The 12,472-nt window shown below is 44.6% G+C and overlaps 1 pseudogene; it reads right to left on the bottom strand.

Moving 5' to 3' along the window:
• Positions 1–894: 894 nt before the first annotated feature.
• Positions 895–9,909, bottom strand: LOC146862349 (uncharacterized; annotated as a pseudogene).
• Positions 9,910–12,472: the final 2,563 nt, after the last annotated feature.

Raw genomic sequence — 12,472 nt, 5'->3', positions numbered from 1 at the left:
CGTGTGAGGCAGCCCCACCAGCCCATCCTACATAATGCCTGTCGCCATGTCTTAGCTACAACTTTTGTTGCTGTAGGGAGATCCTTGGGGTCGATCCTACTATATATAAAGGAATGTGCCAAGAGGTCGCCCATTAGCCACTGTTCAACTTTAAATGCTGGTTCTTCTCTGGATCCATACCACCACTCGTTCAGTATTTGGAGGTGCACCGCTGCATGATATGATTGTATGTCGGCAGCTGCAATACCGCCACAATATGTGGACTGCATTCAGGTGCATAGGGCCACCCCAGCGGTGCCACCGTCCCATAAAAAATTAGCCATAATTGCATTTATTTGTTGGAACCATGCTATTGGGATTGGGTAAGGGTATGATTGCAGTTGATATAATAAACGTGGTAGAGACTCCATCTTAAAAATTGCGGATCAACCAATATATAGGGATAAGGGGAGTGTTGACCACTTCCTCACTTCAGTCCCTACCTTCTCTGTAGCTACCTGTAAATTGTGATGCCAGGACAAGACCTGGTTATCTGATATATAAACTCCTAAATAAGTGAAGCCATGTGTCACCACTGTGAGGCCCTCCGCCCACCGTCCACTTCGGATGGAACCTCTAATGGGCCATATTGATCATTTTGATGCATTCATATAGAGGCCTGATGTCTCACCAAATATACGCACTACTTGAAGTATTCTTGGGCCTGATCTATGAGGGTCCGTTAGAAAAAACAGAATGTCGTCAGCGTATAGTGTGATACGATATTTTGGGAGTCCACTCAAATCCCCTTATGAGTGCGTCTTTTCTGACCCAGGCCGCTAGGGGTTCTATGGCAAGAGCGAAAAATATGGGGGACAGAGGGCATCCTTGTCTAGTGCCCCGTTGGAGTGGGAATTATGCCGACGAGGCCCCGGCCACACGGATGGAAGCAGTGAGGTCGGTATACAGCAGTCGCATAAGTACAATAGATCGAGGGCCCATGTTGATATGTTGTTGGAGTATTAACATGTAAGACCAGCTGATGGAGTCAAAGGCCTTGTCCATGTCCACGAGGAGGAGAACTGATGGTCCCTCCAATCTGCGACCACCGCTGAGACTTAAGATTATCTTTAAAAGTAGCATAGCATGGGTGAAATGGAGGGTCTCTGAAGAAGGGAGATCCAGATTCTTGTAGCGCTTCCCGAGAATGGTGATTTTTTCATATATCATTCTTGTTTGAATGTGGGAGGTGCAGGCATTTTTAAATTGAGCTCTCGCCTCAATAGGAAGCCATTCAATGGACAGAAGGATAAGTGTCATATTGTCAAATTTCTTGTGTCCAGTAACAAAGCTAGCAAAAGCATGTAGGGCTGGTCTGAGAGGAGCTAAGTTTGCTTTAGGGATACCTGAGAGGAGTGAGTTCCCGTAGTCTAGTCTGAAGAGAACCAGTGCCTGAACAACTGATTTTAAGTCCTCTTTCAGAATGAGCTGAGGAAGAGGAGAGATTTGACCAACTTGTAGACAGTCTGGCAAAGTATCTTGATCGAAGGAAGAGTTGACCTGGGTGGACCAAAAGCAGAGGAACTGTTTGGAGAGATCTTTGCTGATTGAAACAGGGATAGAGTCTGAAAGGTGGTTTGATGGTTTCACCTTAGTGATGGTCTCAGGTAGTTCTGATTCTGAAACTGGGGCAAAAAGAGACCAAGGTTTTATCTGCCTACTGCATGGTGGTGCTACCAGTACCACAGCAGGTGTAGCGGCATCACAGCCAAGGTGTATGGTGGCCCCTTAGCACACAGTTATGATTATCTTTTAGTACCAAACAGTGGTGCTGGGGGCCTGTTTTGTCTACTTGCATTGTGATCCATGGCAGCCTTGTTATTCCACATGCCCAGTGCTGGACTGGCTGCCCATATTTAAGACTTTGGGACTGATCCACTGCTCTTTAGGTTTGCTTCACTACAGATGTTCATATTCATTCTTCCTTATCATCTCTATATCTAAACCTGTTTCTTAACTGCATTGTTACACTTTCTGTGATGCTTATCCCTTCCATCACCGTTTAAACAAACACCAGCTCCTCAGACAGTCCTCTGTACGGCTTATGTTCACAGCATGCGTAGCTGCAAAAGGGACATTCTTCTAGGCTCTCTGTGGCATCCCATCATGTTATTCTATTCATCCCAGTCTACACCTGATTAAACACTAGCATAACCTATTATTCCAAGCTTTGCAAGTGATGGGATGGGTGTGGTATGTAGTGTTTGAATGTACTTGCACTAGTGTTGCTTATTACTGTATTAAGAGTGCAGTAGTTGGTGCAGCACTAGCCCCATGCTAGTTTTCTTTGCAGTTGCATAACTCACTACAGTACTGATCTAATCACTGTTAGTACTGAGGGTTTGGTGTAGGCTGCAGCAGCTCTACAGGCCGAGGATTATTTCTCCTGTGTGCTATGGAATGTATGTTGAGTATTATAGAGGTCTGCAGTGCAGCTGCAGAGCTATTGCTTTGTCATGCGATCCAGAATGACAGGTTGTTGAGCCAATGATCTCACCAGAGGAGGTCCAGGCTGACTCAGTCCGGTTCCCTTCCATGACAGGAGTGCCAAAAGGGGTTTGAGCTGGTGGCAGGAGTATGACAAGAGTCACTGTCCTTTCTAAAGTATGGCAAATGGCCCTTTTTTGAGAAAAATACCCAGGGTAGCTCTTGCTTAAAGCGCCACAGAGGAGCTCCTTTCATACTTAAAATGAGAGGGGGTCCTAGGTATAGGGTGCCATCCCTGACCAGATTATGCCATTTCTTTGGAGCTAAGGAGTGCTGTTGGATAGTGGTGGACACCCAAAAACATTTGTTTTTTGGGTAAATCAGCAAAATATTGATGGCTCTCAGGGGTCCACTGTGCCAGCAGGCAAGATGGATGAATGAGGAGGGGGAGGGTGCTTCTTAAAATGTCCAGCATGTTCCATTACTAAGTTGGGGCAGAACCCAGATAGGACCAGCATAGAGTTACCTGTGGGAAATGGTTTCACGCTTAGTCTAGTGAGATTTATTTTCTCCTAAACAATGAGTATGTGTCCTATACTCTGTTCTACAGAGAGCTATATGCCCTGAGTAAGCATGGTGAACTAGTTTCGGGAGGACTCTATGGGGCCCACAGCACCACTGATCGGCAAGGCGGGTCAAGGAGTTAGATCCGCACAGGGTCTAGGTGGTGAGTTTCAGTTTCCGTGTTACTCAGGGAAGAACTTTAGGTAGTTGTGGGGAGGTTAAAAAAACACCAGTGAGTTTAGACGATGTTTGAGTCTAATCCGGATAAAGCAAAAGGCAAGGAGTAAGAGAGAGAAAGGCAAATAAGCCATGAAAGGGTTGTATCTCAAACTGCTCCAAAAAAGACCCTACTCTAGGGAAATCTCCTCCAGACTGAGAAGATAGTCAATCAGGCACAGATGATTCCACACTCTATGTCTGTTAACTAGGTTTATTAATAGTACAGTGCTCCCTCCAGCAGCATATAGAGGTAGCTGCTTCGGCTGCCTTCCCCAAGTTTCTAACTCTTGACACCTCTTAATAATCTCGTAGAATGGAATCTTCATTAGGGGACATTCCATACAGTCAAGCAAGATGTCACACATCTCCCGTCTATTAAAGCAGCAGAGTAACAAATATCAATGTATGTACAGATTATTGAATGGAAGCTGGGCATCAAACCAGCTACTGCATAAATGACTGAAATGTTACATCTTTAACATAAACGAAAACAATGCTTTTGATATAATAGTCAAGAGAGTCAACTAAAACATGCACATTTAGTGGAGCATATTATATTGAAATTATGCTGGTTATCTTTTTTCTGTCATTTTAGGAGCAACACAATTGGAATATGCATATGAGAACATTTCCACCAGTTAGTCTTCTACTGTTCAGGGCTGCTCTTCTTCAGCCTCCCCATTCTTAAAACCACTTTCACTTTTAATGAAAAGGAGGAATGCTGTGTAATTTCCAGATGTGGCAGTCTTGCGCTTTAACAGCATAATGGTAATTTAGCCACAACAAGTAGTTACAAATATTTGGACTTTTTCTTGCTTCACACTGCTACTTCTCCTACTTTTGACAGGTGTGGCTTTAACAGATTTCTTGTGATCAAACTCAAGTTTCCTTTTCATTTGTTGCTTTATTGCTTCATCCTCCTTCTCCTCCAGTGAATGACAGTTCCATGTCCTTCAACTAGGGCAAATGCTAAAACTGGCCTTCCTGTCTTTGACTAACTCAAAGGGACGCTTGCCTGTGGTGGCATATGGCAAGAGGCATTAAGCAACAATTCTGTTCCTTAACTCCTCCTTGCAGTAATGGTATAAGGAACTTCGATTGCGCTTTATGCACCTTTCCTCGAAGAACACCCCCATTTCATTCAAAGTGAGATGAACCCTATTATCAGTTGAAATTAAGGGAGGAAAACATTTCCCTGTTAAAATTCTCATCTAAAACTTAGTTCTGGTGGTGATTTTATTAACACTGATACTTCTGGCCAACTGTAAATCATATCCAGTTATGCAGAGAGGTCCACATTCCCATCTAATCTGAGCAATGATATCTAAAGCAATTTCCTGCCACAATCTTGTTGGCAATTGCCTATGCACCATCCTAGGTGTTCTGATTTTGTGTTTTTTAAAGCTGCTCTGGCATTCTGACACCTTCTCATCATCCTTTTAACATACCGGACCACTCCCGGCCATCATTAAATATATGCCCTAATCGTTTCCCTCCTACCCATGCCCAAGTGTCCCTGTTGAGGTACATTGAGTAGGCCTGCCATGAATATATTGGGTGGTATTCACCTACCTCCTCTAAAAAACCTTTTCTTTTGACAGTTTTTTAAGAATCCAAAATCACTTGCAAACCTCACTCACTTGCTTCTTGTTCCCAACCTTTCCTTGATTTAAACGATCAACTTCCTGTAACACCCATCCTTGTCAATGTCACGCTCCTATTCGTTTATTTGCGTTAAGCTGTGTGTCTTCAGAAATGGCTTCAATTGTTACCATATAAAATCTTGCTACTTCACCCTGATTAAAATCTTCTACTCTACTTGATGTCAACTCCCTATTTTCATCTACCAACAGAGATAAAAAATTCTGCAGCTTAGTTTTCTAGATGTTGAGCATCAAATGCACGCTCCTAGAACTTGACCTCCCATTTTCGGATTCTTGATGACACCCTCATCAAAGCCTTTCTTATTAAATATTACTTTTAAGGGTTTGTTGTGTGTCATAATTGTGAAAGTTTTGCCAATTCAAACGTTTTAAAGTTCTCAATTGCTGAAGTACAGCCAACACTACTCTCTCAATTATGTAATATTTGTTCCAGTTACTCTTAAAGTGTGCAAATGAAATACCATTGTACTTTCCTCACCTGGTCCATTTTGTACTAAGACTGCTTACTTGCTTACTTATGCCTTCTACCCCTCCTGGGTATAGGCCAACGGCCAGGACTCTCCAGCCATCTCTGTCCCGGGCTTTTCTTTCAATCTGACTTCAGATGTAACTCATCTCCTTGTAGACAGCCTTGATGCCTCGGTGCCAGGTGTTTCTTTGCCTTCCTCTTTTCCTTGTCCCGTGAGGGCTCCAGGTCAGGGCTTATCTGGTGGTATTTGATGTAGGCTTGCCGAGGGTGTGACCGATCCAGCCCCAGCGTCTTTTCAGGATTCCTTCATGAGCAGCGAGTTGGAAAGTTTGCTGCCATAGGTCATTATTGCTGATCGTGTATGGCCAGCGGATTTGGACGATTTTCCTCAGACAGGTTTTGATAAAGGTCTAGACTTTGTTGGATGATGGTCTTTGTTGTCTTCCAAGTTTCTGCTACATATAGAAGGGCTGATTTTGCGTTGGTGTTAAAAAGCCTGATCTTGGTTTTCAGTGTTAGGTCCTTGGAGCTCCAGATTTGCTTAAGGTGAATGAAGGCAGCTCTTGCTTTGCTGATTCTTGCCTTGATGTTGGCGTCTGTGCCATCCTGCTTGTATATGACACTGCCAACGTAGGTGAAGGCCTCAACCTCTTCCAGTGCATTGTCTGCCAGAGTGACTGCAGTTGTGCTGCCTGTGTTAGCCTTCTGAATTTTGTTTTTACCCCTGTAGATGTTGAGGCTAAGTTGTGCTGATGTGGCTGCCACATTGTTGGTCTCCTCTTGCATCTGCAGATGGGTATGGGAGAGTAGGGCCAGGTTGTCTGCAAAGTTCAGGTCGCTGAGCTGCGTTCAAGGTGTCCATTGGATCTCATTTCCTTCCCTTGCTGTGGATGTCTTCATGATCCAGTTTATGGCCAACAGGAAGAGAAAAAGTGAGAGCAAACAACCCTGGTGTATTCTGGTCCTCAGTTGGAAGACTTCTGTGTTAACTTTCTTGCATGTCATTCCCTCATAAGAGTTCCTGATCACTCTTATGAGTTTATCTGGCACACCATAGTGGTGGAGGAGTTTCCAAAGTGTCTCTCTGTCCACACCGTTGAATGTCTTCTCACAGTCGCTGAAGTTAACATAGAGGGGGGAATTTCATTCCATCAACTGCTCAATGATGTTTCGAAGTGTTGCAATCTGATCTGTGCAGGATCTATCTTGGTGGAAGCCAGCATTCTGGTCTCACAACTGAACGTTGACTTCTTCCTTCATTCTGTTCAGGATGACTCTGTTGAATGCTTTGCCTGGGGTTGATAGAAGAGTTATCCCCCTGTAGTTTGTGCAGTTATGCAGGACACCTTCCTTTGGGATAATGATGAGATATCCCTCCTACCAGTCTGATGGCACCCTTACCTCTTCCCAGATCCTTCCAAACATGGAGTAAAGCATGTCTACTGATGTTTCAATGTCTGCCTTCAGTGCCTCTGCAGGAATGTTGTCAGGTTCTACTGCTATCCCATTTCTCAGATATTTGATGACCTGCCGTATTTCTTCCTTGCTTGGTCTGCTGCAGTCAACTGGCAAGTCCTTGTCAGTTGGTTGTAAGACTGTGGCACAGGCTGGTTAAGGAATTCTTCAAAGTGCTCCACCCATTTTCATTTTTGGCCTTCGTTTCCAATGATTGTCTTCCCAGTTTTGTCTTTAACAGGTCTTTCTGGTTGCTGTATCTGCCGGAGAGTTTCCTTGTTATGCCATAGAGTTCTTTCAAGTTTCCATGGCTTGCAGCTTCATGGGCTTCTGTGGAAAGACCATTGATGAATCTTCGCTTATCTGCTCTTAAGCTTCTCTTTGCTTCCTTGTTGGTTTTGGTGTATTCGCCTTGAGCTTTCACTTTTTCTGCTCTCGTTCATCTGGTGTTGACAGAAGCTTTATTTTCCTTTCTCTCTTTGGTTTTGCAGATAGTCTTGGTAGAGATCTATTTTTTACACTGGTGTTTCTTGGGACCCAGTACTTCCTGGCAGGTTGATTTCACTGTTTCTTTGATCTTCTCTCACTGAATTTCTACTGGGTCTCTGTCATCCTCTAGTTCTTGCAGGACTTGGAACTTGTTACTCAGAGTGACTAAGTATTCACTCTGTTTCTGTGCATCTTTGAGGAGGGTGGTGTAATAACGCTGGCATCGGTTTGTCAGTTCCATCCATGCTTTCTTTAGCTTTAGCTTGACCACGACAAGGTGATGGTCTGTCTGAAGCTCTCATTTCACTCACATACTGCAGGGACCACTAGAACGTCTTGGCATTGCAGGCATGGTCGATCTGATTCCCTGTTGAATAGTCTGGTGTCAGAAAGGCAGGTGCAGTCAGTGCTGTGTGAAAAGGGTCTTTGAGCGCCGGGACACTCTTCGGAGTAGCCGTGCGCTTTACAAATACCTAGTAACATAACATAACATAACCCACATTGCCTTGTGTATTATTTTGTGTGGGAATACACTCCCACCTATCACCAGACTGTTCAGGGCACAGAGATCTGTGGGCCTTTCACCCGTCGCGTTCATGTCACCAAGGCCATGGTTGCCCATGACTTGTTCGTACCCAGTGTTCTCGGTTCCAATCTTGGCATTGAGGTCCCATATCAGTTTGGTCATGTCTCTCTCACGGCATTGCTCCAGGATGGACTGGAGTCTGTTGTACAACTATTCTTTTTCCTCTTCTTTGCTTTCATTTGTAGGTGTGTAGCAATAGATAACATTCATGTTGATTGTTTTTTTCTTTGTGTGAAAGGTCGCTGGTATGATTCTGGGACTGTAGGTTTCCCATCCAATCAGAGCTCTGTCGACTGCTGGCATTAGCATTAGTGCTACTCCCTGAGTGTGTGGGGCGTTCTCTTCCTTGATTCCAGAATACAACAACATTCCTCCTTGAGCTCGTCTTTTCTGTCCAGACTGTGTCTATCTGGTCTCGCTGATGCCAAGCAGGGCAAGGTTGACTTATTTCATCTCTATTGCCACTTAGGTTGGATTGCCTGTCTCGTACATGGTCCTCACTTTCCATGTTTCGATGGTGATAGCCTTGTTTGAAAGCAGGTAGATCTACTTTGTGGCTTCCATGGATTTCTGGTTTTTACCACAAGGCATCATAATTCTCGGTAAAATAGATTCCTTTCTCCCCAAGGCAGGGATATCTATTCTTTTACATGGTGGGGTAGCTAGCCCCAGACATAACCCTCGGCCTTTCACAGCTGTGCTTGAGGCTGGCCATGGCAGAGTTACTAAGACTGCTTCCAAATCCATATTACTTTGATCTGCTAAAATAGTACATTTGTATCTTGTAACAAAACATCATAGATCTTATGCTGTAGACAAATCCTTATTGAATTCTTTAATACATTCTTCAACCCATGCTGAGTTTCTATTTTCCTTTAGTAATTGCCTAATGTTTTCAATTTTGCTCATCAAAATCTTTTCAATTTTTGCATAAACATTTGCCATGCCTAAAAAACGTTTTACTTCTTTCGTGCTCATGCATATGGCTATCCTGATAATTGTTTATTAAACCATCTTTTGGTTCCATTCCACAGCTAGTAATCAGATGTCCCATGCCCTTTATCCCATTGCACCCAAATCTGCATTTATCGTCTTTCAGTCATACCATGACCTTGCAGAATGAGAAAACATTTGAAATCTTAGCATTCTGTTTCTCCTTATTGTTTCCATAAATCAACACATCTTTCGTCTCTACCGTCTAGTATGTTAGTCATAGCTCTTTGGACAAAAGCAACTGTTAACAACTGTTCAAATGGCATTATCAAATACCTATATGCCTCCATGGGTGAAAACAATTGAGTCCCCGGAGTCCTCAAGTAGTTGTATCAGATGGTAAGAGCATGACAAATTGATAGTGGTGAAAATTTTCACCCCATGAAGAAGAGTAATCATTTCGCCTATGTTTGAGAATGGAAATTTCTCCACAATAACACATTTATTAAGTTCTCTGAGATCAATGCACAAAGGAATGTCATCGTCCATTTTTTTCACTATCACAACAGGAGCAACCCAGGAGTAGCTTCTACAAATTGAATAGCATTGGTTTCACATAGCCTTTTCAGTTCTGTCACTACTGCTTCACTCACACCAATAGGAATGTTGCATTATCAGCTTACTACTGGAGTGGAATCACTCTTTAATTTTATCTTCTCTACATAATCTTTTAGACATGCCAGTTTTTTTCCACCCCACATTTTTCAATTCTGCTTTACAGTCAATACATTTTTAACTATTCAATTGATTATTCTTTGTGAATTGGCATGGGGAGGTTCAATTTCACACTAAACATTTTCAGAAATGGGTATCCTAAAATATTGTCTCCCTTTGCCTACTATAAATATTTCTTTGTATTCTAAACAGTCTACAAAATATCTTGTAATTTTTATCGGTTGATCACCATGACCATCTAACTTGATGTCTAACTTTTTCAGCTTGTGTTTACTCTTGAATTCATTTTCAAGAACAGCTCGGGAGATAATTGTCAGTCCATCGATCATCTCAACAACATTGGAATTCGCATCACCTTCACACACAACTTGTAGTACTATTGCAGTGCAATCACCATAATCTCCTTAACTTCCTTACTATGTCTACTACTTTTGCAGCATTTATCCAAATGTCCTTCTTACGACAGACCTTACAAAATTGCTTGATTGCTGGACAACCATTATTGATAGCAACATGTCCCATACTCCATACCTGAAACAAGGTCCTTTGCTTCCATACTCTTTTTTATCCTTTACAAGAGGTAGCTAAAAGTCTTAATTCAGTTAAGTAGTCTTCTTCACTCTTGTTCACTCTCTGATGTGTCATCCTGGTATATATCTCTCCAAAATTATGCAAATGTTTGGGAGATAATGCAAATTAGTTTTTTTCCTCACAAATCTCATGCTTGTCATCGGCTAGTTCTGCTCCTGCCTCGAGTGGTCGCTCCCCTGCCTGCTTGCTGCTGAAAGGCGGTATTGTGCTACAAAGCTGAGTGATTCATTGATTGTAATAGCGCCATAGCGTTTCAGCGTTTCAGAGTTGCGGTACTTTATATTTGCATAGCGAAAAGATTTTAGAGCGTGTGAGCATTTAATTATTTATTTAAACAGCGCCAGGAATCATTATCATTTCCCACCGCCTGGTCACTGCTTCACCGGATGCTTGCTTGGTCGCTCCATTACTCTCCTGCATTGTGTAATTGACATCGTGTGCTATCGGCGCCCTGCTCTGCCCTCCCCTCCATTTTGGCTCTGTTACTGTTGTTGTTGTTCCCTTGAGCCCGCCACGCCTCCCAGCTGAGCCGCCCTCCCACTAACAATATAGAGCGCCCTCTGACCTTTGTGCTCCGTGATCCACTCCTTGCTCCTGCCTCGAGTGGTCGCTCCCCTGCCTGCTTGCTGCTGAAAGGCGGTATTGTGCTACAAAGCTGAGTGATTCATTGATTGTAATAGCGCCATAGCGTTTCAGCGTTTCAGAGTTGCGGTACTTTATATTTGCATAGCGAAAAGATTTTAGAGCGTGTGAGCATTTAATTATTTATTTAAACAGCGCCAGGAATCATTATCATTTCCCACCGCCTGGTCACTGCTTCACCGGATGCTTGCTTGGTCGCTCCATTACTTTCCTGCATTGTGTAATTGACATCGTGTGCTATCGGCGCCCTGCTCTGCCCTCCCCTCCATTTTGGCTCTGTTACTGTTGTTGTTGTTCCCTTGAGCCCGCCACGCCTCCCAGCTGAGCCGCCCTCCCACTAACAATATAGAGCGCCCTCTGACCTTTGTGCTCCGTGATCCACTCCTTGCTCCTGCCTCGAGTGGTCGCTCCCCTGCCTGCTTGCTGCTGAAAGGCGGTATTGTGCTACAAAGCTGAGTGATTCATTGATTGTAATAGCGCCATAGCGTTTCAGCGTTTCAGAGTTGCGGTACTTTATATTTGCATAGCGAAAAGATTTTAGAGCGTGTGAGCATTTAATTATTTATTTAAACAGCGCCAGGAATCATTATCATTTCCCACCGCCTGGTCACTGCTTCACCGGATGCTTGCTTGGTCGCTCCATTACTTTCCTGCATTGTGTAATTGACATCGTGTGCTATCGGCGCCCTGCTCTGCCCTCCCCTCCATTTTGGCTCTGTTACTGTTGTTGTTGTTCCCTTGAGCCCGCCACGCCTCCCAGCTGAGCCGCCCTCCCACTAACAATATAGAGCGCCCTCTGACCTTTGTGCTCCGTGATCCACTCCTTGCTCCTGCCTCGAGTGGTCGCTCCCCTGCCTGCTTGCTGCTGAAAGGCGGTATTGTGCTACAAAGCTGAGTGATTCATTGATTGTAATAGCGCCATAGCGTTTCAGCGTTTCAGAGTTGCGGTACTTTATATTTGCATAGCGAAAAGATTTTAGAGCGTGTGAGCATTTAATTATTTATTTAAACAGCGCCAGGAATCATTATCATTTCCCACCGCCTGGTCACTGCTTCACCGGATGCTTGCTTGGTCGCTCCATTACTCTCCTGCATTGTGTAATTGACATCGTGTGCTATCGGCGCCCTGCTCTGCCCTCCCCTCCATTTTGGCTCTGTTACTGTTGTTGTTGTTCCCTTGAGCCCGCCACGCCTCCCAGCTGAGCCGCCCTCGCCCCTCCCCCTCCACTATCCATATATGACAGTTGTTCCCGCGCGCAGCGTTCACGCGCAGCGCCCGCGCCCAACCCGCGCCGAAGGTGCGCCAAAGGTAAGCCCGTCTACGCCCGTCCGCGCCTGGACCGCGCCCAGCGCCAGACCCCCTGCCCCTCGCGCTGCCCAGCCCCCCCGCATTACCTACGATGCCGCCTCCCTCCTAGCCCTTAACCCCGGTCGCGCCCCCAACTGCGTCCAAGCCGCCCCTGGACAAACTCACGGTCCTTTCTCCTGCTTCTCCTGCAAATTCAGCGGCACCAACAACATCTCCACTACGACCACACCACAGATACCCGACCCCAACCACCTACAATGCATCTTGCTCAACACCCGATCGGTCCACAGGCACGCCATCGACCTATGGAATCTACTAGACACCACTTCTCCGGACATCGCCTTCCTTAC

This window comes from Triturus cristatus, chromosome 2_2, assembly GCF_964204655.1.
Source record: "Triturus cristatus chromosome 2_2, aTriCri1.1, whole genome shotgun sequence".
Classification (NCBI taxonomy): Eukaryota; Metazoa; Chordata; class Amphibia; order Caudata; family Salamandridae; genus Triturus; species Triturus cristatus.
Note: the sequence above shows the minus strand (reverse complement) of the source record. Positions and strands in the feature narration are given on the sequence as shown.